Here is a 27,297-nt window from a genome sequence, read left to right as displayed (position 1 = left end):
TCATCCTCTGAAAATATCCAGAATTCTAGCTGCAGATTTTATATTTAGGCGTTTTCTTTCATGTGTGTGTTAAAAAAAAATAGTCCCAGACAGGCTTTTTATTAGAAGCATATGTGTAATTCCACTGACTGAATTGCACTGACTAAAATGTTTTCATATTTGTTTATCCTGTATTCTGATTTAAACTACTTTCCTATTGGATGGGTATATTCACTTTTAGGTACTTTTAACCAATTTTTACACCATATTGTTTCTTCAGCTTTTCTTTTGCTTCAGTCCTGTTCTGAAGAACTTGTACGAGCTTCTGAAATGATATGCATAAACTTTAGGATTCGGTGTTCAATAAAACCTGTATGGATTGTTTTAACTAAACAGTTTATGTGTGACCCTAATAAAATGTATATATTGCTCTGTTTTAACAAGTAATTATATTAGATAAACTAAAAATTAGAATTTTGAAAATGGCTTTTATCTTATTGTGTTTTTTTGGGGGGTCCGGTCATGGGTCCTGAATTCTGGGCCAGGGTGCTGTCCCTTAGCTCTTTAGCTCAAGGCTAGTGCTCTACTGCTGGAGCCACAGCGCCACTTCCATCATTTTTTCTTTTTGCTTTATGTGGTGCTGAGGAATCCAACCCAGGGTCTCAGGCATGCAAGGCAAGCGCTCTACCACTGAGCCACCTTCCCAGCCCCTGAAAAATGGCTTTTATATGAGCATAAGAGACTGGCTTTTCATTAAATATTGAAATATAATCTAAGCTGCCACCAGTGGCTCACATCTGTAATCCCAGTTGAGATTGGGAGGATTATGGTTCAGTACTACTCTCACAGAAATATTGATGACACCCATTCTTCATGGAAATGTAGTGTTTGCACCTGCTATGGAGCTATTCATGAAGCGTGGCACAAGCCAGATGTGTCCAGTACGTGCCTGGACTGGAAAAGAAACCCTGTCTTCAAGAAGCAAAACCTTATGGCTAGCAGGTGTGAGGCCCTGAGTTCAAATACTAGTAGTATCAAATATAAAAAAATGCATAGACATAAACACACACACACACACACACACACACACACACACAAACACACACACATACAATCTCATCCACAGAACTTCTGCAGAGAAGCACCAGACACTCAACATCCCCAATATCAGAATTCCTTTTTCATCTAAAGTATATATTAAGAACACCCTGGTTCATAAATTCTGTTTGATACTTTAGCTAATTCACTGATTCACAGATCTCCTTGTCTTAGATGAACTACTCCACGAAGATTTTGTACATAAGAGTTTACCTTAACTTGAGAAAGCCAAAAATCCAGTCAGATAAATAAACCACCACTAAAAGAGCTAGCTGTAACACAAGACAAAGAAACTACTATGTGATTTCTTTTGTTTCTTTTGTAAGTTCTTCCCCCATGGTATAACCCCTGTTGTCACCATGTTTGATTCCCGTACCCTGCACCTTATATACATTTTTCTAATTTGGCGAGCGAAAGGGAAATAACAAAATGCCGAAACAAGCGTACAGGTTGACCCATTGTAACAATGAGATGTACAAGACACAATGATAAAAATGAACTTCACAACTTCAGGGCTGGAGGAAAGGAGGAAGGAAGGATTTGAGGAGGTGGAGAAGGAAGGGCTGGTTGGAGAAAATCAAAGGAGGGGGTAATAATGCTTGAGAGGAAATGTACTCATTACCTTATTCATGTAACAGTAATATCTTTATAATAAAAAATGTTAGAGTTCATAGTTGTGAATATTAGTATTGACAAAATTATTTACCTTTGTGTTTATAACCTTTACTTAATAAAATCTGACTAGTAGCCCACAGTAGGAAATTCTCAGGTACTTTCCTGCCTGGGCAAGCTTTGAGCTGTGATCCTCAGACCCTAGCCTTCTGAGAAGCCAAGATTTCATGTATGTGCCAGTAGATCTCGGCTGTGAAAAAAGTATAAATTGGGTCTTGGTAAGCCAAAGTACGTACATGCTGAACTCCCTTTTGGCTTCTTGGGATGTGTATGTGGATTAGGAATAAGACAGTTTGGAGAATTAAGAATACAAAGAAGTTGCAGCTAGAGGAAATAGAACAATCTCAGCAATTGGGAGAAAAATCAAGCAGATCCAGAGTTATCAAGTGCTGGTAGAACCAATGGATTAAGTATTTATTATGAACCAAAGATTGTTGAAGCAACTAATTAAAGATATAGAATATAGCATAGATATTGCCTTCAGCTTTTCTGATCAGATGCCCTTTCTATGAAGCCGAAATTATGTATAACCTTTGGTTATTGGCAATGGCCAAGTCAAGGGTTTGATCATAGTACATACTTTTGCTAGAAAAGGTAAAGCTAAGCAATTCTAGTTTAATGAGAGGCAATGATTATAGGTGCCAATCATGACGCTATAAGCAGTTTGACATATTTAATTGGGAACAAGGAAAGTCATTTTCAATTATATCTACAAGCCCATTTCATGTCGATCCTTGAGATAGCTTGGTAGTTTGTATTTTTTCAGTTTGTATTCACTCAGCAAATCTCTCAAGTGGGCGGTTGCTTCACTTTTATGGATGAGGGACAGGAGGATCAAATAACTAAAATGATTTGCCAATAGATGGAAGTGACAGAAAATAAATCTACAAACTCTTGTCTGTAAATGCAGTACTGCTTGCCAAGTATCTTACTGATAAAAACTTTGCTTACATCATTCTTCTCTGCTGTCACTAGGTGAACTATTTTATTTTATAAACATATGCTTAACTTAATTTATCTGAAATTTAATCAAAACACAAAAATGAGGATATTAATAACTTGAACATCTAATATTATTGTATCATGATTTTTCTTTATTGTTTTTGTTATTTGATCCATAAGTATGATTAAATTTGTGTTGGACTATCAATATAATTTTGGCTAAATTTTATAGCATACAAACTCAAATAATGTTTTATTTTTCCCCTAAGACATATGGAATTGTCTAACTTCCTAGACCAAATCCTACTAGACATAATACAATACATCATTTCAGAATTGAAAATGCTGAAATAACCACAGTGTTAAAACTTTCTCTTTGAACTGAGCTAACTATATGTGAAACTTCTTTTATTTCCTGGGCATATAATGAATACGAATGTAAAGGAATCAATGTTATATACATCATTGAAAGACAGTTTAACCTCAGTTTTATATCTTAACACATTGTATAAAACCATACAGAAAGTTGAAAAAACAAAATAATCTGTTTCAATGATATTTTCAATAAGGAATTTCCTGTTTTTATTAGAGATTGAAAATACACTGAAGTCTTCATGAGAAGCATTACATATTGGGCAGTTCAGTATATCTTTGGAATAATATTGTCACACAAGCCGTCCAGCTTACTAAAACATGTTTTCTTCAGAATGCATCACCATCTTTCTAGCCCTTATTAATTTGCAGATAGTGAATAGTCAGAGCTGTCCATGGGTTTTAGCCCCAGGTATCCATACATCCATGTCCATATATAACATACACCTGTTCTCCCAACTAGACTGTGAAGTTCATGTATACAGAGTTATATCATTTATAGTTGAGACACTGTTACATTTAATTGCTTTGTGAATTATATTTAAAACTACAATATCAGGACATCCGGTACTTCATAAAACAACTGCTCTTTTCTCTTCCAGTTATTACAAAATATGCAACATTTAACAGATTTCAGATCGGTATCATTGAGAATAACATGGCAATAAAATATATACACATAAGTGAAATATCACATCTTGAAGATAATAATCTTTCGAATGTGAGGAATTTCATGAACAGTTTGAATATAAAGTTTCCTGTGTGTATGCTGTATTTTCAGATATTCAAGAAGAAATTTGTACCTAACTTATTAATACTAATAACTCCTCACAAATAAGAAAATAATACAAATAACAAAATGTGAAAGAGAAAAATGTGTAGAATTTTGTAGAATGTAGAGTCTTGCTTTATTTTTATTTTTGAAGTATTAGTTTACACACTTCAGCTTGATACTATGTAAAAGGTGACATTACAAGACTAAAAGTACAAAGGTAAAATAGAATTTCCAGAAGAAGAAATGTTGATTGAAACAGCATTTGCAAGCTTAGTTTTGGAGATTAATACTACTATTATTTAAAAAAAAATGAAGCTCTCTCATTGTGTGGAGAAAGGCAGCTAGATACTTTATTATGAAGTAAATCCAGGAAGAGAAAACATTTTAAATAATGGAATGTGAGAATTAATTATCTTCAAAAGATTCAGTTAAAAATGTATTGTTTTAAATAGGTAAAATGATTTTTGTTGTATTTTCACGTTATTAAAAATATATGCCATCTAGTTTTATCTCTTAACCAATAAAATGTTTCAGAAATAGAAGGAACAAAACAACAAACAACAAAAGCACAAAATTAATTTTCTGTCTTGGAAAACAACACTTCTATAAGTATAATGAAAAGAGAAGGAAAACAGTAACAGTGAGACAAGGACATTTCATGGGCCCTCAACAATCTGAAGCTACTAGGTAAAGAAATACTCCAAAATCGAGAAAGACTGGAGAATATGAAATGTAGCTGGGAGCTAGTGGTTCAAGCCCATAATCCTGTCTGCTAACTTAATAGGCTGAGACCTGAAGATTGCTGTTCAAAGCTAAGCTAAGCAAGAAAGTTTGTGAGACTCTTATCTGCACTAAACCACCAGAAAACTCAAAGTGGAGCTGTGGCTCAATGTGGTACAGCACTAGTCTTGAGAAGAAAAGTTCAGGGTCAGCACCCAGGTACTGAGTTCAAGCCCCTCCACTAACTCCCAAATCCCTTCCCCCTTCCACAAAAGACTATCAATTGTGGTTAGAATCTGTTCACCTTGGGCAGAAGCTATTGAGACCTCCAATTAGTAGGAAATCATAAATGATCACTTGTCCCTTTTATAGAGACTGACTGAAGAGTAGTATGAGGAGAGCAATACTTTTTGTAGTAGTCGGGCAACACTATTTCATGGATTTTACTTTCTAGAATGTCTCTGTTAATTATTAAGAAAACATCTTTCATGTCTCTAGGAAAAGTGTAAGAAAACGATGGTTTAATCATAGAACTAGTTCTCTTAGCACCCAAGTACCAGCTGGGGAAAATGTGGTCACTACTCACCTAGCTAATGAGCATGAGGCTACCAGTATCAGCACCCACTAAACTATCAAACTCATAGAAACAGAGACTGCATGGCAATTTTTTCAGAGTGTTGGGAAAGGCAGAATATGTTTGACAAAGTGCATATAATTTCAGTTTATCATGAATTAAGTACTTAGACATATAATGGGACATGAAGTCATTATAATAGTAAGATCTTACTGCTTATGTAAAATGCACTGAGAGTAAATTTCAAGCTCTTTTCAATATAGATATGCAGAGATAAATGTGAGCTTAAGAATGTGTTCATTGGATTGGTATAATTATTTACCAGTGTAACACTGCATGATATAGACAATATATAGGCATTCATTTCATTTCTTTGGACACATAAGAAAATAAGCTTGACTTGTGGTTTCAACTATGGACCAAGGAGGTCTATACTCCATTAGACATTTAATTGATAAAATTAAAAAAAGATGATAATTGTATAAATGAACACTATCCCAACTTGCCTAGTTCATTTAATCAAAGGTGGAACATGGCCAAACTTGAATAGTTCAACCAAACTCCAAACACACTCTAAAATATTCATTTTCTTTATGGTTTTTTTTAAATTTTTTTGGTTGTAGGGATTGAACTCAGGATCTCAGGGTCTGGGAGCTGTCCATGAATGCTTTTGCTCAAGGCAAAAAAAAAAAAAAAAAAAAAAAAAAAAAGCTCCACTTCTGGTTTTCTGGTGGTTTGCTGGAGATAAGAGTCTCAATGCCTTTCCTGTCAGACTTACTTTGACCTGCAATTGTCATGAGTAACAAGGATTACAGGTGTGAGAATCTAGTGTCTGGCATTGGATTTCTTTATTCAAATCCTTGAGACTACCACTCTTATGCATCAGTCAACCGACAAAAAATAGAGTATCAATCTAGGTCATCTGTTTCCCCCACTTTCCACCTCTAGTTCTTTAGTGATTGCCGTTGGGAAACAGTGGGAAAGTGCTCAGCAGTAAACATTGCCAACATTGCAAAATGTCCTAGAGACTTCAAAAAAATGTACTTAACAATAAATCATCTCTTTCCTAATCCAGCAGATGAGCTAATTTCCAGCTAAGAATACAGTATTATGAACATACAAGGTAATATGATACTAAAAAAATAAAATAAATTCCTAATAACATTTTTGTGTTTGTTTCTCTTTCTTATAATTTGAAACATTATGGTAGAATACATACTGACTTTTCTGATTTCAAGGGCTTCTTTCATTGCTGATTTAGGCATATCAAATGCTTCTATATAATATGAATAATTACTACTTTACATAGCACATAAAAACTCTGCGTTGGAATACAGTGCTCTGTCTAATCTGACTCTTGCTTCTATCTCTAACTAAACCTTCTATAAGACTTTATTTAGAAGTTATATCCCAGCCTCCTGAGTAGTAGAATTATAGGCGTGAGCCACCGGCGACTGCCTCACAATAAGTTTCTGATTTGGAACATTTTATTCACCTTGGAGAGTGAAATAAACTGTTCCAAAAATATGAAGGCCATATAGGAGCATTATAAAATATTTTCTGCAGCAATTTAGCTCCTTATTTAAATCACATTTATTCTATTGGGATGAAAGAATTAATAATTGACTAAGGAATCAATTCTTCAGCTATTGAGATTAGTACTCAGAAAAAAAAAAACATATTTACTGAAGTGAAGATTTTTAAATCAAGAAAATCATGGAAAAGCCATCAGGAGAGACCAAAAAGTATTGTGACATATTGAGAAAGCCTTACTCTTTGTGAATCTATACTCATTATCCCCTTAGAACTCAGGATACTGTGCTAAATGAAGAGGTACACATACTTGTCTCCTTCACTAGCCAATTATTTTCTTGATGTTAAAGGTGATTATTCATTTACATGGAATGGAATTTTTAACATTTCAGTGATTTGTATAGAGCAGGTACTGAAAAATTATTTTTGAATCACTATCTTTTATATATATTTATTGTAAAAATACTGTAAAGAGGGGTTACAGTTACATGAGTAAGGTGGTAAGTACATTTCCTATCAAGCATTGTTACCTCCTCCTTTGTTTTTTCCCTTACCATCCCTTACCTCTCCACCTCCCCAAATCACGCCCCCAAAGTTGTAAAGTTCCTTTTCAACATAGTGTCTTGTCCATCTCATTATTACAATGGGTCAACCTGTATCTTTATTTCAGAATTTTGTTATTTCCTTTCCTCTCCCCAAATTAGAAAAATGTATATACAAGATGCAGGGCACCTGAATCAACTACACTAAAAACAGGGGTTATAGCATGGGGAAAAACATACCAAAGAAACAAAAAAATCACGTAGTACGTTATAAATACATTAGAAACAATAGCAAGAAAGATAAAACCACTTGTGTCCCTAACTTGGAGTTAACATCATCTTATATGGTCATATGTACATAGCTTTTGACCTTTTCTGCTTGTCCTAGACATATAGTAGTTATTGAAAATAAGGGATACCATGGGACCTATGTTTCTTTGGGTCTGGCTTACTTCACTTAAAATAATTTTTTTCAAGTCTTTCCATTTCCTAACAAATGAGGTGGTATCATTCCTTCTGATGGAGGCATAGAATTCCATTGTATATATAAATATATACCACATTTTCTTGATCCATTCATCTACTGAAAGACATCTGGTTTGGTTCCATATCTTAGCTATGGCAAATAATGCAGCAATAAACATAATTGTGCTGGTTGCTTTCGTATGGTTGTGTTTGTGATCATTTGGGTAAATGCTCAAAAGTGGGATTGCTGGGTCATAGGGGAGCTCTATGTAGAATTTTTTGAGGAACCTCCATACTGCTTTCTGAAGTGGTTGAACAAGTTTATACTCCCACCAACAATGCAGTAGGGTTCCCTTCTTGGCCACATCCCTTCCAGCATCTGTTGTTATTAGAGTTTTTGATTATAGCCATTCTAACTGGGGTGAGGTGGTATCTCAATGTTGTTTTGATTTGCATTTTTTTATGGCTAGAGAGGTTGAGCATTTCTTCATGTGTCTATTGGCCATCCTTCTTTCCTCTTCAGAGAAGTTTCTCTTTCAATCTTTAGCTCACTTATTTATTAGGCAGTTGTTTCTTTGAGGATTTGTTGTTGGGGATTTAATTTTTTTGAGTTCCAGGAATATTTTAGATATGAGACCTTAGTCTGTTGTATGGCTAGTGAAGATCTTCTCCAATCCGTGGGCTTTCTATTGACCTTGCTAGTTATGTCCTTTGCCATGCAGAAGCTCTGCAATTTTATGCAATCCCATTTGTCCAACCTTTGTTTGATTTGTTGTTGTGTTTCTGGGTCTTTTTAAAGGAAATTTGAACCACAATCTTAATAATTTCTTTCAGAAACAGAGTTTGATAATCTCGGTTTTGTTTCATGCCTCTAATCCTAGCCACTCAAGGTAGAAGCAAGAGAATCATAAGTTTGAGGCCAGATTGAATAAGCTTAGAGTAAATCTATTTTAGATAGGTGTTAGTGGTTCACATCTGTTATTCAGGAGGTTTAGCTTCTGAGAATCACAACTCAAAGATAGACCAGGCAGAAAGGCACTTGTGATTTGATCTCCAAAATCATCAGCAAAAAGGCAGGCTAGAGATGTGAGTTAAGTGATGGAGCTCGTTGTAAGCCAGAAAGTCTAGTGTATATTTGTGGCTCTGTGTTTAAAAATTGAATACCCTCAAAATTTAAAAAAAAAGAGCTGAAGATATGCTCAAATAGTAGAGAGCTTCCTGACATAGCAGAAGAATTCAGTTCGAACTCTCTTACTGCCAAAAATACGTAGTATTAATAACACTAAACACTATTGAGAAAGAAGTAGTGATTCCTCAATATGCACTTTCTACAAAAATATTCATTCCATAAGAGATTAAGACATTCTATATCTAGGTATTTGCATATGAAGTAATGTTATAGTTTCAGAAAACTATGGTTGCTGGTTAAATGCAGGTCGAACTGTATGCACTTATGCTCTTGACAAATAAAAAGAGAAAAAACATAAGCTTGTGACAAACTCTGCTATGTTATCATTATTCCCTTAGGTATACCTTCAACTAAGAAAACTGAACAGATTTCATAAAGGAAGATCAGATCATTGAGCAATGTCCTGATAAGATAACTGAACTTTAAAAGAAAAATTTCTTTCATACAGAACAGTTTATTGTGCCTTCACAATATGCCTTTTGGGTAGAAAACCTATTAGAAATGTTTGGATCCCAGTGACAGTGTTCTAAGACATGCATATTGGATGTAAATAATAAAGGATAATTAGATTTATAACTCAATTATGTGACTCAAGTCGTAATTGATATAAAGGAAAGAAAAGAGAGGTTTCATTTTGAAATACTAGACACCATAATAAGAAATTATCATCTCAATTCTATAAATCTTACATTTATCTGCTTTACAAATTAATTTACTGGTTGAAGAGAATACTTTTCCCATGATGTGAACATCACCTGTAGTATTAAACAGTGGGTAATTTTTTAGAGCCAAGTGTTTTATATTTGATAATAAGATTCTAGCTTCTTCCCCAGAAAGTATACAGAAGTTCCAATCTTTTAACCAACTTATACTGAATGGAGGCCTCTCAGCAGCAGATGGAAACTAAAAAGCTAGCTTTTAAAATAATATGCTCTCGCATCTCCAAATGACTACTACACCCTTTTATTTGCCACAGGTAGAAATCCTTGCCATTGGCATATCCTTGTCATTGGCATAATAACATGTAGACTTGCATTGTCATTGCTTCCAGAGCCTTCAGAAGCAAAGGAATGAGTGACGTGGAAACCTCAGAAGCCATACTAACTATTTGTACTAGTAAGCTAATATAATACTTAATATACAATTGTTCTTTTGGGATCTATGAGTTCAAAATCAAGGTCAGGCAATTTTCCCTGTGTATACTTACCTCACTCTTTGAAAGTGAATGTTCAGTAAAGGAAACTCCCAGGCTTTTATTGAATGTAGTTTAAAAAAAAGTACTGTATTCAAATGATGATATTTTTGATGTTTACTCTGATTTTGGTCTTAATTATTTAATTATGTTTTTGGTGCATGAAGCTATGCAAATACAAAATGGGAATAAGTGAACAGTAATATTTTGTAATTTGCTGTGACCTTGGACATAAGCAAATAAGAAAAAATACACTAAAATTAAAATGAAGGTGAGATAGGTTTTTCTTAATCGTCAGGTTGTGAGGAAAATCAAATTGAATATGAACAGAAAACATGCTTAAAAAGAAGAGAAATACACCTTTTCTGTTACTGCCTTTTAATTTTCTTTTTTTTATTGTGAAAATACTGTACAGAGGGGTTACAATTACATGTGCAAGATAATGAGTACATTTCTTATCAAGCATTGTAGCCTCCTCCTTTGTTTCCCCTTCCTATCCCTTCCCATCCTACCCCCACCCCCTCACCCAATCCTCCCGCTCCCTCTCTTCCCCCCCACCAAAGTTGTAAAGTTCGTTTTCGACATAATGACTTGTACATCTCATTGTTGCAAATATACCTTTTTAAAGTAAAATAAAAGCCCTTAGTTGAGAATCAAGCAATAAGCTAAATATCACTTATTTCCATCTTATGCAGTAATTTTTAACGAATGTGACAGAGTTATAGCACTGCAATATTTAAAATGCATATTTGTTTATTTATTTTTTGCTTCAGTTTCCAAAGATGTGAGCCTGTGAGGAGCTGGTTAATTATCATCTAATTGCTATTTGCTGTTTTAAGTAAATTGTTTCAACCTATTGTTCATGGAAGCTGTTGCAAGCCCAAGTGTTTCTAAGCTCAGTGTATTTTCCATTTCTGGATTGGAGATTTGTTTAATGCCTGGGTTATTCATCTGACTTTTTGAAACCAGCATGCCATTCTTCTGACCCATGACTTCAATCTGTTCTTTGGGGACTCCCACACTGAAAGGTATGGCTTTGTTGAACTTTGATCTTCCCTTTAGCATGTCTAGCAGATAATATGCAGGGGATTTTCCTTTATTTCACTTTCTTATATATATGAGTGTTTCCATATTATGTATGTTTTTAATTCAGAATTCTAAACAACAGGAAAATAATATGCAAATGAAAGATGAAATTTTTAGACACTTTCTTGCAAAATAAGTTTTAGTATAATCACTGTAGATATAAAGAGGCAACACTTGTAAACGATTCTTACTGTAGATGCCTGCAATGCCTTAAGGTAGCAAATTAACCTTTGTCCTTATTAGGAAGTATTTTCATTCTGAGCACTCTCCACTCCCTGTCGCTGAAGTTCTTCACTGTCTGCCAGCCTCATTTAACAAATGCAGCTCAATTTGGTCATGATTAGGTTATTACCTTTTCAGTTAACCTTTTCCATCAACCTGAACAAGCTACTACTAATATTATTCTTTTCCCTGCCATCATTTTTTTCAATATTATTTTCATGATAGGCCTCTGCACTTGAGCAACACTGAGCAGATGGAATATGGGTTTATCAGGTGGATGGTCCTTAACTTCATTCAAGTCTCATCTGTTTCTAGAAACAGTACATCATGATCAGCCGAAGTGCATAATTGGAACAAAAAGAAAGAAATACTGAAATAGGGAAAATTTCAGACTCATTTACAAACAGAATCAATAGTCCGTAAAATTGCAATGATTAAATCACATGTTCTTAACTTCATTCATATAGGTAATGTTCCCCTGTGCACAAGTCCAAAAATAGCACTAGAGCTATGCAATACAAAAGCATAATAAGTAGATCAGCCATCTGAAAACCTAATTAAATTAACTGGACCATGAAGTATACAAATGTCTAATATCTGTAATAGACTAGGTAAACAAATAAAACCTTTGAGTGCAGTATCACAGAAAAAGGACACAATTGGTCACAATACTAATGGAGATATTGCATCTCTATAAGAAAACAGCAGTAGGAACTTGCAAATCCCCCTAAAAATCAATCATTTAAAATGTATTCATTAAGAATACATTAAGCGTTAAGAAAATAATACCATGACCTTAATGCTGGAGTTGAACCTGGGGCCTTACATGCTAAAGATGGTTTAACCTTGGGTAAACCTCCAAGACGAGACCATTATTACATGAATTCAGAATCCATAACTATAGCAGAGACATTTAGCAATAAGATTTTAAGACATCATGGGCTTAAATCATAATTCACTTATTTTGATGTTCATATGTATACTTGTATGTACATAATCCTTAATTTGTTGATGTATTGATGCAATACTATTTAGAGAATATGATATCTTCCATTGATAGTCTCAATTGCAGGTCTTAAATACTTTGATTCATTTTGAATTGATTTTTATGCCTACTGAAGGTGGATATTCATTCCTTTTTTGTTTTTGTGGTCAGTCATGGGGCTTGAACTCTGGGCCTGGGCCCTGTGCCTCAGCTCTTCAGCTCAAGGCTAGCACTCTACCACTTAAGCCACAGCACCACTTCTGGTTTTCTAGTTGTTCATTGGAGTTAAGTGTCTCCTAGACTTTCCTGCCCGGGCTGGCTTTGAACTGTGATCCTCAGAACTCAGCCTCTTGAGTAGCTAGGGTTACAGGAGTGAGCCACCAGTGCCAGGCTTGGATATCCAGTTTAACAGCAATATTGGTTGAAGAAGGATGTCTTTCTTTTCATATCTGGTCTGGGCACTATAAATAAGAACAGAATTTTTAGCTCTAATGGTACATTTGCAATCCTTCATTCTATGTTTTCCATCTATATGTTTGTTTTTTAATGCTCACATCATTTTACTTTGGAGTCCTTATCACTGTACCATTCAGAGTTGAGAAAGCAATTAACAGGAATAATTGAAGAGCAAACCAGGTAGTTAAATGTAGTAAAAAATAAAATGAAGGAAACATTAATTACTTCCACATAAGTTTAATAATTAGGTTGCATTTAGATTTCCCCATACAATAAACAAAATGTTTAACATTTTTAAAATTAAACAAGTTAATCATCAAAGTGTAAAAGGTGATAGAAATGGGAGAAAAAGCAAACTAGAAAAGGGAAGACAGGAACAATGATTTAAGAATTATATTGAAGAACAGGTGCCAGTGGCTCACAACTGTAATCATAGCTACTCAGGAGGCTGAGATCTGAGGATTATGGTTCAAAGCCAACATGGGCAGAAAACCTGAAGTGGAACTGTGGCTCAAGTGGTAGAGAGGTAGCCTTGAGCTGAAGAGCTCAGAAACAGCACTCAGGCCCAAGCACAAGCCCAGAGTATAAACCCCATGACCACCACCACCACCAACAAAAAAATTATAATGAAGATGAATAGTTAAACAAACAGAATGACAAAACAACCACAAAAAGACATAAGTCCCTTTTCCTTTGCTGTGAAGACAGACAGACAGACAGACAGACAGACAGACAGACAGACAGACAGACAGACACACACACACACACACACACACACACACACACACACACTGCAGTTTACTTTGGGTAGACAGCTGGTGGGAAAGAACAGCTGTTCCCCTCTACCCCCTTCCTGCTCATGGATATCTAAATAAGTTAGAAAGTCTGCTTATATCCTGAGCTCCACCTCTCCTCTTCTCTTCTGGTTGACTGAATTCATGTGCATGCTCTGTCCTCAACCTACTCCAACCAGTGAAAGACCTATTTGGATGCCTCTTTAATCCAGAGGCTGTGGCTATGTGCTTGACTCAATATGCCAAGTTCCCAAGCATTGGTTGTTTTCCAGAGCCACTCAAATCCTCTGGAAGTGAACCAAGAAGAGGTGGAAGAGGGGATTTTAGTTGAATCTGGGAAGTCTAGTGGCCCAGTCCATTCTTCTAGTCCCCTCACTCATTTAACCATGGCTGTGGTTGACCTGTAGCTTTTCAATGTTTCGCTCTGAGGCATGACTCATGGCTTTCACTTCCCACAGATACATCTCCGGTCCCTGTCGGAGTACAAGCCCTGGCCAGTTTCTTAATTTCACGCTGATTTTCAGAGCTGCCATTTGTTTAGCTGGTAGATAGAAGTTTTGTCCTCAAACCTTTATCTTTTGAAGACAAAATTCCAATGTTCTTTGATCTTTCTGTTTGAGACTTTGGAGTGCAAATCATCTCCAAAGATCTTTCTCTTCCATGGAGCAAGGGTCCTTTCTTTGGGGTCTACGTGCTCCACACTAGGAATATCACCAGTCAGAAACTTGTTTCTACAGAACGGCTCCTTGTGTGCCTGTACTGCTTCTGCACTCTTGCTTTTCCTCTTTTGCTTACAACCCTACCAGGGTAAAGCAATTCAGAAATTCCCTCCGTTTCCTATCACCTTGCTTATTTATTTCTGTGAGAATCTGTTATTATTACTATTTTTATGAATAACGTTTATATTTGGGGAAGTCACCTGAATAAAAACTAATATTCTACTCCTTCAATTTTGAATTTTGATATCACATTTTCTATTACCTTTCCACCAGGGAAAAAGTTACCAGATACTATGCGTGGTGAAGACTAACATTCTGGTCATGTAGGTATTTATTTATTTATTTTTAATATTTTACCATAGAAAGATCAAAAGGGTTCTCACAAACCACTTCTCTTACTAGTGAGTCAAAAACAGTTACAGGGAGTGACCCCATGAATAATGATAGGCATGACATTGGTCAAGATGCACTGTATTCATAAACTGCTTTGTTGAATGACAACTCTTTTGTACAACTATCTCAAGATAAAAACAAAAGAAAACACTAATGAACTCCCCCAAACACTGTTCAAATACCCTTATATATAAATTATATTTTAACTTGTGATTTCTGAGGGGTACAGCATTCAGATGAAATAAATCAATGATAGGAATCCCACGCTTCATAACAGTTCCCTTTTGTTACCAACATTCTAATTGGGGGCTTGCTTCTGAGCATGAATCTTGATAGACTCTAAAATTAGAGGCAAACAGTTTTCTCAAAAGATGCATTATACTCAGATCTATGGTAGTAATATTATTTATAATGTATGAATTATGAACTATTTTTAGTAAGAGAACAGTGAATTAATAAAACACAGCTTCAATTGAAAAGTGGTGGTTCTGTTGAAGTCAATTGAATGGACCTCAGAGTTGATGGCAGTCTAAGTGGAAATGGGTGGCTGGTGTTAATTCTTGAATTATTTATCAGAGTAGTTATGAAATCAGAACAATAGAAGACTTGCTGCATCTATACATTTTCAGGTAACAGTGAGCAAGAAGGGACAAAGGATAAGAATCACCATTCAAAGTGGCCTTAAAGAATAAGAAAGAAAAACAAACAAACAAAAGATGTATAGTCCAGATATGCTGACTGGAGCGGGTTGAAAGAGAGAAACTAATTATTCCAAACAAAAATACAAGAAATGCAAACATGGAAGAAAAATAACTTGTCATAACAGGCCATAAACTAGTCATGATCAGTGATGTAGCTGTGGAGAAAGGAAAGATGGTGCTGAATTCTTAAATAGGATTCCTACACCAAGAAACATGGGTCATGCTTACATTATATGCAGCAATACCTTGAAATGTTTGCATAATTAGAACCAATTCTGTTATGGGAAATGCAAGGAGAATTCAGAAAGCATCAATAGAATTAGTTTAGTTTTTAAAGCTATTTATGAAGGAGAGACAGAGACAGAGGATTATTCTGGGATGGTACAATAGAAGAAAGCACCACTGCATTATTTTTTTGCATTACAATTCTGTAAGGGATGGTGCCCAAGTGATCTCTGCCAAGCTCAGTCATGCAGAATGATGAGCATATAAATGTTGGGAAGCTGTGGTGAGAATTTTTAAGAGTTGATAACATACTTGTTGCAGACACTACAGAGATAACGATGGAAATTGATTTTTCTTTGAACCACAAATAAAATTCTATCTCACTGAAGTTAGACTAAATTGCTTTCCATTTACTTCTAATCTTCATAGAAATGTGGATGCTATTATTTTCATATTGATTTTGACAGCCTGTTAACAAATCAGCAATCCTCAGGGAAGATTACTATAAAAAAAATACCAACGATAAAAGTATGGACAACGTCAGATGGCCCCTAACATGGAATCAGATATGATAAGATGCAGTGAGTAACAACCAGCGTTAGGGACAGCATATGTGCTAATAGCTAAAAATACTGGCTTTGTATAACTTGTTGGTGCCAGGCAGAGTTTAGTGAGTGCACTGGGATTGTTCATTTCCTCTGAGACTATATGTAGATAATATCTGGTTTACAATGTAGAAATGGAGATTTATTAGATAAAGCACTAGTTGCCAAGACATATAATGAAAACATGTTTTTCTAACCCAATGATGATTGATACTCCAAACTATTGGTCGTATTAAATGACATTAATGACATTAATTAATTCTTTTCATTTTCTCCACAATATACACAAAACCATGCACAAGGCACTTGTTTTATAAATATTTGTTCAGAAATCATTGTAGATCACATATCTTTGGAAATATAAAGACAAAGATTAGACAATGTGAACACAAATAAGAAACACAAATTTAAAATTTTGTTGGTTAGACTTATTTTCTTTTGGGGCATATTATAATAAATATCTTAGTGTTGGATTAAACTTCCTGTAACCTAATAACATTTGATTTTTTATGTAATTTACAAAACTAGATTAATATTTGGTTGAGATGATGTATTAGTTATGAGGGAAGGACAAATATTTGTTAATTTCAGGAATTCAATAGACCTTTATTAAAATCACAACAAAATAATTCAAAGATAGCTGAATTTCCTAAAACAACATCTAATTCAGAGCATATTATAACCACAATTTTAAGATAATTAATGTGTAAATATCTTAGATTAGTAAAAGGAGGACTTCTTCAAAAAGAAAATAAAACATTCTCAAAATAGTACTCTTAGCCTAACCATTTATTAAATGTAGGTTGCTTTTTAAATTTCATTTTAATGTAAGAATCCTGTACTAAAATATATATGATTTGATCCTTTACAATCTTAGAGGCAAGGAATGAAAGGACAAGTATGATCTTAGCATTAAAAATAAAAATTAAAAAAACTATAAGAACTCTATTAATAGCCTCCAACATGTGTGTGTAAAACAGAATAATATTAAAGCATTTACTCATATGATTGTGGAAGCTTAGTCACTCCAAAAATTGATGTAAGTTTCTGGTGGGCTGGAGATTCAAGAAAAATTACAAATTGAGTCCAAACTCAGTCAGCTGTCACTCTAGGGATTTGTAAATTTATTCTGAAGGCAGTTTATTCAAAAACTCAGAAGTCAACTTTAGGCCAATTCATATTCTCAAATTCACTTTATAAAGGCAAATTTACCTAACTTTAAATTTCAACCAAATGCAACTTCATGAAAACATTCAAAATAAAGTTTATCCCTTTGTTGGGTACTCAGGATTTTTGCACTGGAATATTATTGGTTCTAAGTGAGCTTTCCTGGTTCTAAATCTTTGTGATTTGGAATAAGCTTGGATGCCACCATTTCAGACTCTTGAACGAGACTACTAGTAGTTGATTTCTCAGTTGTTGAGCCAATTCTGTAACAAATTCCCTCTCATGGGTTAATCTACACATCCTATTGATTGGTCTTGGAGACACTGACACTAATATATGGACATTCCACTTTCTCAATCAGCCTCAAATAAGAATCTAAAAATAATGAGATTAAATTCATATATATTATTATGAATTTAGTATACAGCAGTGATATAGAAATGTCTTATCTAATAATCAATATTCTGTTAAGGTATGTTTTAATATGTCTTTAGTGAAGATTCTTGATAGTTTATGGTTTTTTTGTTTGGAAGAAAATCTGGAGTAACAAACAATATGGAAGAATAATGACACTTTTGTGTACACATTAAGGTAATCAGTGACAACATATCCAGCCTTTGTGGAAAGTTAAATGTCTTTCATAAATCCAAGAAGTAAATTCTGTCTGGATAGCAGAAACTTCCAATCAAGAAAGGAATTATCCCATATGCTAGCTATGTATATGCATGCCTGGGCAGGTGCTTGAACTTTTGGTGAGTATTTTTATAGAGAAGCCATAGTCACCTAGGTTGGGATTTCATAATTTGGGAGCAATGTCTATTCTTCAATTGTAGGAGCTATCAATATTTTGTACTAAAGACCATTTTTTAGTATCTTATGTTGTGCCTAATGAACTTTTTGCAGGCAATAAATGTGTTCTTGCTGGGTGCCAAAAGCTACATTTGTAACCTATATCTGAGCATCTAGGTTTTAAGTCAGCCTAGGCAAATCCAAGTGTCTCTTACCTTCAATTAACCATTAATAAGCAAGAAGTTTGGAAGTGTGGTTTAAGTGTGGTTTAAGTGGTGGAATGCTATTCTTGCATAGAAAAAAGTTAAGGGAAAGGAAAAGTTCCTAAGTTCAAGTACCGGTCCAGGCATGCATATACATAGCTAGCATATGGGATAATTCCCTGCCTGATTAGAAGTTTCTGCTACCCAGATGGCATTTACTTCTTGGATTTATCAAAGACATTTGATTTTCCAGATAATTAAGAGATATATATGAGGAAAACAGCTTAAAAAGAACTCCTGTTTGAATAGAAATAATTGAGGAAATACCATATTAACAATCAATAGCTTGGCTTTTATATTACATTATATATATTTTAACCACATGTAATATCTATGTGCTGTCCAAATATTTATGTCTATTGGTACTTAAAAAATTAGAACAATTGTTATTTTACTGCTCAATTAGAGTTCTGAACTTTGTTCAATGAAAGATTGACTAAAATATGACATTTCAGTAACACTTATCATTCTTCTTTGAGGAGTGTGTCAGAATTTGTGAAGAGTGTACAGCAACTAAGGCTATGGGAATTCTCAACAATTTCTTAATTCTTTTTATGAGCTTTTTCCACAGCCACCTGTACTAATATGTTCTAATTAAAAATAGTTGTAATACATTCTAAAACTAAAAATAGTCCTAATGTATGTCTTACACATAGAATTTTCATGTAGCAAACATTGATGGAAGAATGCAAATACAGGCATTAAAATTATTTCTATGGACTTCTATTAAAATAAACTAGTCTATTTAGAATACAAATCTATGCATTGTTTAGTTCAGATGAAGAGCATGAGATGAAATGTCAGTATTTACTTTTATGCCTTTTTTTAATATGTTCATGTATAAAGTCATCATTCCTATCGATTAAAGAAGATGAAATATATGTCAATTTATGTTGAGTCTATATAAAATGTGTATTAAAATGTATTAGAAGATTTTTTTCTGAGAAAGCCAAAGTTTCTTCAGCTAACTCTAGGCAGATGTATGATTATCTACTCTTTACATCTTTCTCAATGGTCATCTCAGAGCAGAGGAGTTTCCTTAGATCTGCTATAGAAAAAAAGTCTACAGATGTGACCTTATGTTATTTTGTTAGATGCCAGGAATCATACAACTTGAATACATTTCTTCCATTGAATAGTTAAGATGTCTTCTCACCATTTTTCTGGTGTGACTATGTTCTCTCAGATATCCCAATGAGGATTGTAAGAGACTTATGAGAACTACAGAACCCCAGCCAACCAAAACACTAGTCATTCTTGAGACTCACACTGCTATTGAAGTATTTACTCATATGACTTAGGAGTCTATTGCCTACCTACGTGGGCAAAAATAAAATGTTTAAACAGTGCTTTGTGTTTCCTAATAGACAAAATTTCAAATTTACGTTATTGAAAATCAACCAGCACATCAAGAAAGAGGAACATCACAGTGAAATTTAGCTTATTCAAACACTGAAATAAACCTGGGTTTTGCTGTTATCCCACAAACATTTAAAAATAAATGTTAAACTTATTAATGACAATTATTCTTCAAACCAGAAAACTAAAAATTGTGACAACACAAATTTGTTTATTTTTTATTTTTTTATATTTTTTTAAATACAAGATTTTTTTCTTTTTTTATTGTGAAAATACTGTTTCTAACGCATTTATAAGATTATCTCTTTTTGCTTTGTATGTCCCTCCCCCACAGTATAACCCCTGCTTTCACTATATTTGATGTCAGTATAACTTGTGGAGGAGATGGGGGAAAAACCAGTTGTTTAAGGATGCAGGTGGACCTGTTGCAACAATGAGAAGTACAAGTTGTCACGTCCAAAACGAGCTTTACAACATAGGTGCGGGGGGGGGGGGGGAAGGAGAAGGATTGGGATTGGGGGGGAGGGGGGAGGCTGGGAAGGGATGTGAAGGGTAAACAAAAGAGGAGGCTGCAATGCTTGGTAAGAAATGTGTGCATTTTCCTGCCCACGTAATTGTAACTCCTCTGTACAGTATGTTCACAAATAAAATAAAATTAAATTTAAAAAAATACTGTACAGAGGGGTTACAATTACATGGGCAAGATAGTGAGTACATTTCTTACCAAGCATTGTTGCCTCCTCCTTTGTTTACCCTTACCATCCTTTCCAAGCCTTCCACCCTCCCCAACCAATCCTACCCCCCCAAGTTGTAAAGTTCGTTTTCTACATGACAACTTGTACTTCTCATTGTTGCAACAGGTCCACCTGTATCCTTATTTAAACGACTTGTTTTTCCCCTTCCCCTCCACAAATTATACCGACATCAAATACAGTGAAAGCAGGGGTTATACGGTGGGGGAGGGACATACAAAGCAACAAAGAAATCATCTTATAATTGCATTAGAAACAAATGCATGAAAGAAAAAAACATTTAAAATACTTACCTTAGGGTTCATTTTCCTAACATCACCTTATCTGACCTTTTCTGCTTGACTCATACATATACTAGATATTGCAAATAAGGGAAACCATGGGAACTATGTTTCTTTTGGCTTGGCTTACTTCACTTAATATAATTTTTTCCAAGTCTTTCCATTTCCTAACAAATGGGGCAATGTCATTCTTTCTGATGGAGGCATAGAATTCCATTGTGTAGATATACCACATTTTCTTGATCCATTCATCTACTGAGGGGCATCTGGGTTGGTTCCGTATCTTAGCTATGGTAAATAATGCTGTAATAAACATAGTTGTGCTGGTAGCTTTAGTGTGGTCTTGTTTGTAAACATTTGGGTAAATGCCCAAAAGTGGAATTGCTGGGTCATAGGGGACCTCTATGTGGAGTCTTTTGAGGAACCTCCATACTACTTTCCAAAGTGGTTGAACAAGTTTACACTCCCACCAACAATGAAGTAAGGTTCCCTTCTGTCCACATCCCCTCCAGCATCTGTTGTTATTAGAGTTCTTTATTTTAGCCATTCTAACTGGGGTGAGGTGGTATCTCAATGTTGTTTTGATTTGCATTTCTTTTATGGCTAGGGATGTTGAGCATTTCTTCATGTGTCTGTTGGCTATCCTTCTTTCTTCTTCAGAGAAGTTTCTCTTTAAGTCATTAGCCCACTTATTTATTGGGAAGTTGTTTCTTTGAGGATTTGTTGGACAACACAAATTTGTAACAAATCATGTAAACAATCCTTTATTAAGCTGTAGTATACCAGAGATAATTGTCTAGAGAAGATACATGAGACAAATCTTTAATGCTTTTAATAATATATCTATTGCTATTACTTGCTATTATGCAATTTCTACTTATATAAAAATGTGTTTTTAAAAAATTGAACACTGTATTTTATTCAGTGCTAGAAATTCTTGTCCTTGATATTACTTCCCTGTCTCCATATCTCCTAACTTTCCTCTAGTGGGAAAATAACTTTATCTTTACCTGAGTTTTAAACAAGATATTTACACTTTGACTTATTTCCAAGCTTCTGAAAAGCTGAGTGCAGAGGACTCACTACTAAAATCATAGCTACTCAAGGGGTTGAGATCTGAGAATTGTTTGAAGCTAGGCCAGATAGACAAATCCTTAAGTTTCTTATCTCAAATTACCTAGCAAAACAGCGGAAGTAGAAGCATGACTAAAGTGATAGAGGACCATCCTTGAGAAAAAACAAACCAGCCAACCAATAAACAAAAGGATACCAAAACCCGGCTAGAGCGCAAGGCTCTGAGTTTAATCTCCAGTCCACACACACACACACACACACACACACACACACACACACACACACACACACACACACACACACACACACACACACACACACACTCACACACACACACACACACACACACAATCAGTCCAAATGTGATTGCTATATTGACTAGATATAAATTAATTTGCCAGCTGTAGCATATGCTGTATATTTATTTTCAGTATTTTTACTTGTCTTTTCCTGATCGTTTTAATTTCAAGCATCATCACTGATTCCTGGACCATGCCTTGTGTGATGAGAAATAGTAATCTGTAAATTGGCAATTCAAGAACCATGTGGAGCCAAACTGTCACTTTTAAAAACATAAAATTCACAACTCACTCAAAACTATCAAAATTCTGACATTATTTCATATTAGGAATTACAAATATTTTGAAATGTTTATCGCAGTTGTCTCCTACCTATGTGAATCATAAAAGAAACAATTTTTAAGAAACAAATGAAAGCAGCCCTTTCAGCCACATTTTTTTAATTCAGAGTTATGCCCTGAAGTCTTTGCAGAAAGAATTGAACCACACCAGAATGTGGAGTGAGAACATAGCATTATGTTGACAATAAACTCAGAGGAGACTGAAGGCATTCTGCAGCCAGCTTCCATAAATTTGCTTTGTCAAATTCTTAGCTCCTTGAATGGCAATGATGATCCATGTTTTTAAATCCTAGCTCTGAAATATCAATGTAGTACCGCCCAGGGTTAGGGTTTTCTCTTTGTAAAGGGAAGAACACAGTCTTGAATGAGGAAAAACACTCATTACTTACACTCCCATGACAAATGTTCTTTCCATAGGCTTTATTCTATTTGGGAAGTGGGTTTGCCAATGTAGACGTTAATTAACCTAAAGACTCTTCTGCATAGAAAAAAAAGAATATTTGTCACTGAGTATTCACATGCCAAATACACTTTGGATGGAGGAACTGAGCAGTTAGGGGAGGTGTGAGAAAGCATTATTTTCCTTTGGCAAATGTAATTTCTGGATATGGATTTTAATCTTGAAATTAATGGTGACCATGATAAATGGGAAATTATTATTATTATTATTATTATTATTATTATTATTATTATTATTATTATTATTATTTTGTTGGTACTGGGGCTTGAACTCTGGGCCTGGGGTCCCTGTGCTCTTCAGTTCAAGGTGAGCGCTCTACCGCTTGGGCCACAGTGTCACTTCCGGTTTTCTAGTGCTTTATTGGAGATAAGAGACTCATGGACTTTCCTGCCTAGGCTGGCTTTGAACCACAATCCTCAGATCTTAGCCTCTGAGTAGGTAGGATTACAGGTGTGAGCCACCGGCGCCCGGTTTTAAATGGGAAATTATTTATGTTAGATGTTTTATTACATAAGAATGATTAATATAATGTTTTGCCTTTTGTCTTAAGTTTGTTTTTTTAATGTCAGCAGTAGATTGTAAATTGTTTTAGCCCAGAGATATGATAAAACTAAATCAGAGTCAGACTGTTAGAGCTTTAGACTATCCTTGTATGACAATAAACTCATATAATAAAAACTTTAAAAAAAAACTCCATAGTCATTGTATACAATGCACTGACCAATCTGATAGAAATAAATATAAATCTGAAGGTGTTTTGAACTCTGACTCCAAAAAACTCATGTTAGTTGAAAGGCAAAAGCATCTTGAAAAAAATTTGCAAACACATATGCTGAAATTTGATGCTAATTTCATATTGATAAATACAATTGGAGCATAAGTAGTATTGTGAAAATGCAATACAAAAAGAATTACTTTTTTAGTTTGTTATCAAAATAAGGGGCCATATATAGTGGAAAATAAATACATTTATTTTCGGAGACAATTACAATTCTGAGGCAGAAATAGAAAAAATATGGATATAAAGCATGTCAGATAAAAATATGGTTTCATGGCTATAATTAACACGATTGAAACATTATATCCCTTACATTTTTTCACAATGAAATCCCCCATTCTACAAATGCATGCTAATTCTAAAAATAAAATAAGATAATATTTTAGGTTGAATTCAGTTCAATTACTATAATTTTATTCTAATTCTATGCTGCTGTCATTTTTGAAGACCTATGTGATACAGAATTGTCAGATTTAGATAATCATAAGGCCAAAATTTCCAAATTTTATTAACCTCAGGAGGGAAATGTAAGTAAAAAACTGGCATAGAAATTAAAAGGTCTTTCTTGCCTTTTCATAGTATTTTTAGATGGTGAAAATAAAACCTAGGAATGATTGATAATAAAATTTTATGGCTAGAATGAGGTTATTGGTATGAAAAGAAAGTCAGATGAAAGTTATTTAAAATGAGTTCAAATACAATTTTTGATCTTAATAAGGATATAAAATTACATATAAAATCAGTAAGTAAGATCAAAGTATTCACAGTACCTTTCTGATTATAAATCAAAATGCAAACAATAACAATAGAAATGTCATTGGTTTTTGTTCATAATATGGGCTACATTTTAGTATTACTAATAGCTTATTTACTCACATAGGCAAGAATTTTGTATAATATTGCTGATTTGAACATGTCTATATGATTTCTACTCACTATCAAGAAAATATTTGTAAGAAAGAACCTGCTTTTTTTTTCTTGCCTAGATGTATTTCTGTGAATTATTTGAAACATCTATCTTTCTGAAATCTCACATTGACTCATCCGTAGACATATTCATTCCATGTCTAGTCTTTAAAATATTCTATTTCTACAAATCAAAATCATTACTTTCATGTACTACATTTTCATTTGCATTCTCCCATATCTAATCTTTCTCTAGTAAGAGATTATTAGGTTATATAATTCTTCAATTCCTCTAGATGTGTTAAGAAAATACAATTAAATGTGTCCATTGGTCTATTATACTCCCATATTTCCAATTTTATTCCTTGTTGCATTTTGCTTTCTTCAACTATCCTAGTTCAGGTAATTATTCCACAACTCAGATGTATTAAATTCTTACCCATTTTAAAGCTCATGCAGCTCATTTTCTTGGCTTGCTTCTCCAACTCAACTATGGGTCCTTATCACATCCCCAAAGACACAGTCAAATTACTTTGCTACTGAACTACTACACCTCAAAGTTCTTCACATCCTCATCCCATAGTTTCCTTTCTGAGATTATAGTTCTTTCCTAGCCTAGCATTTATCACTAACAGTGTTCATGTACTTTGATAATTATCCCTCAAAGTTCTAATCCATGTAGATAGGATCCTATGAGTTTATCTTGCTTCCTAGTACATCCAGTAAATTGCATGATAGCCAGCAAGTAACATGTGTTCAGGAACTACCTATGAAAGAAAAAATAAATGAGTTATGTTTTACTAAAAAGTTGATAAGAAAATACATAACACTCCACACAAGTAACAAAAAAGGAGTAAAATAAATTCTCAGAAGTTTGTACTCATCTTTCTTCTCAAGTTTCCTTCAGTCCTTAACCTGGAAGTAGTTTGGTCATTTAGATCCTGCTAGAATAGTATTTGTGGTTCTGAATAAAATTAAATGCTTAATGCTAGAAAGAAACAAAAATGTAGAAAAGAATGCATGAAAATTCTGCTTATTTAATTCTATGCCCTTGGAAATAATATTTCTGTTGAAATAGTTTGTTTTCTACAGAAAATACATTGTTTCTGAAATTAAAAAATGGGGTTCAAATTTAAGGTAGTTTCCTTAAAAAATCTAGAGGTTTATATTCTTAATTACTTCAGTTTTTAGGAAGCCTCTTTTATTTTATTTTATTTTATTTAAATAGTTATACAAAGGCTTTTCCTGTAGAAGCCGCCGGCTCGAGAGGAGCGTGGCCTTCTCCTCTCCCCGCCATGGGTGTGCTCGTCCCCCGATATCAGCGTACTCCGAAAAGGGGGAGTCATCTGGCAAAAATGTCACTTTACCCGCTGTGTTCAAGGCTCTTATTCGACCAGATCTTGTGAACTTTGTTCATACCAACTTGCGTAAAAACAACAGGCAGCCTTATGCTGTCAGTAATTAGCAGGTCATCAGACCAGTGCTGGGTGCCTGGGATACAGGCAGAGCTGTATTCCCAGAGTTCGAGGTGGTGGGACCCACCGTTCTAGCCTGGGTACCTTTGGAAATATGTGTTGAGAAGGTAGCATGTTTGCACTAACCAAAACCTGACGTCGTTGGCACCGTAGAGTGAACACAACCCAGAAGCGATATGGCATCTGTTCTGCCCTGGCCGCCTCAGCCTTACCAGCATTGGTCATGTCTAAAGGTCATCGAATTGAGGAAGTACCTGAACTTCCTTTGGTGGTCGAAGATAAAGTTGAGAGTTACAAGAAGACCAAGGAGGCTGTTTTGCTTCTTAAGAAACTGAAAGCCTGGAATGACATCAAGAAGGTCTATGCCTCTCAGCAAATGAGAGCTGGCAAGGGCAAAATGAGAAACCGCAGGCATATCCAGAGCAAGGGCCCCTGCATCATCTATAATGAAGACAATGGAATCATAAAGGCCTTCAGAAACATCCCTGGAATTACTTTGCTTAATGTCAGCAAACTGAACATCTTAAAACTTGCTCCTGGTGGTCATGTGGGACGTTTCTGCATTTGGACTGAAAGTGCTTTCTGGAAGTTGGATGAATTGTGTGGCACTTGGCACAAAGCTGCCTCCCTCAAGAGTAACTATAACCTTCCTATGCACAAGACGTTGAATACAGACCTCAGCAGAATCTTGAAAAGCCCGGAGATCCAAAGAGCCCTTAGAGCACCACGCAAGAAGATGAATCGCAGAGTCCTGAAGAAGAACCCACTGAAAAACCTGAGAATCATGTTGAAACTGAACCCATCCTCAAAGACCATGCGCTGAAACACCATTCTTCGCCAGGCAAGAAATCACAAAATCCGAGTGAAGAAACAGCAGCATTGGCAGCCAATTTAGATGAGAAGGCCGCTACAGAAAAGAGGACTGAAGAGAGGAAGCCCGTGGTGAGTAAGAAAGGAAAGAGGGCTGCTGTTCTGTTTTTTTAACAGAAGCAGCCTTTGGGGGAAAAGGCAGCTGCTACCAAGAAACCAGCTGAAAGAAACCAACGACTGAAAAGAAAGCTACCACAGAAGAAAAGAAGCCTGCTGCATAAACTATTACAAACTGTTTAATTAT

The 27,297-nt window shown here is 34.9% G+C and overlaps 1 pseudogene across 1 annotated transcript; it reads left to right on the top strand.

Moving 5' to 3' along the window:
• The first annotated feature begins 805 nt into the window (after positions 1-805).
• LOC138831883 (large ribosomal subunit protein uL4 pseudogene) lies at positions 806-27,297 on the top strand (annotated as a pseudogene). Its single transcript, XR_011373459.1, has 2 exons — positions 806-981; positions 25,937-27,297. The product of XR_011373459.1 is annotated as a large ribosomal subunit protein uL4 pseudogene (transcript).

Source organism: Dipodomys merriami, unplaced genomic scaffold (genome assembly GCF_024711535.1).
Source record: "Dipodomys merriami isolate MVZ:Mamm:240054 unplaced genomic scaffold, mDipMer1.0.p SCAF_2, whole genome shotgun sequence".
Lineage (NCBI taxonomy): Eukaryota > Metazoa > Chordata > Mammalia > Rodentia > Heteromyidae > Dipodomys > Dipodomys merriami.
Note: the sequence above shows the minus strand (reverse complement) of the source record. Positions and strands in the feature narration are given on the sequence as shown.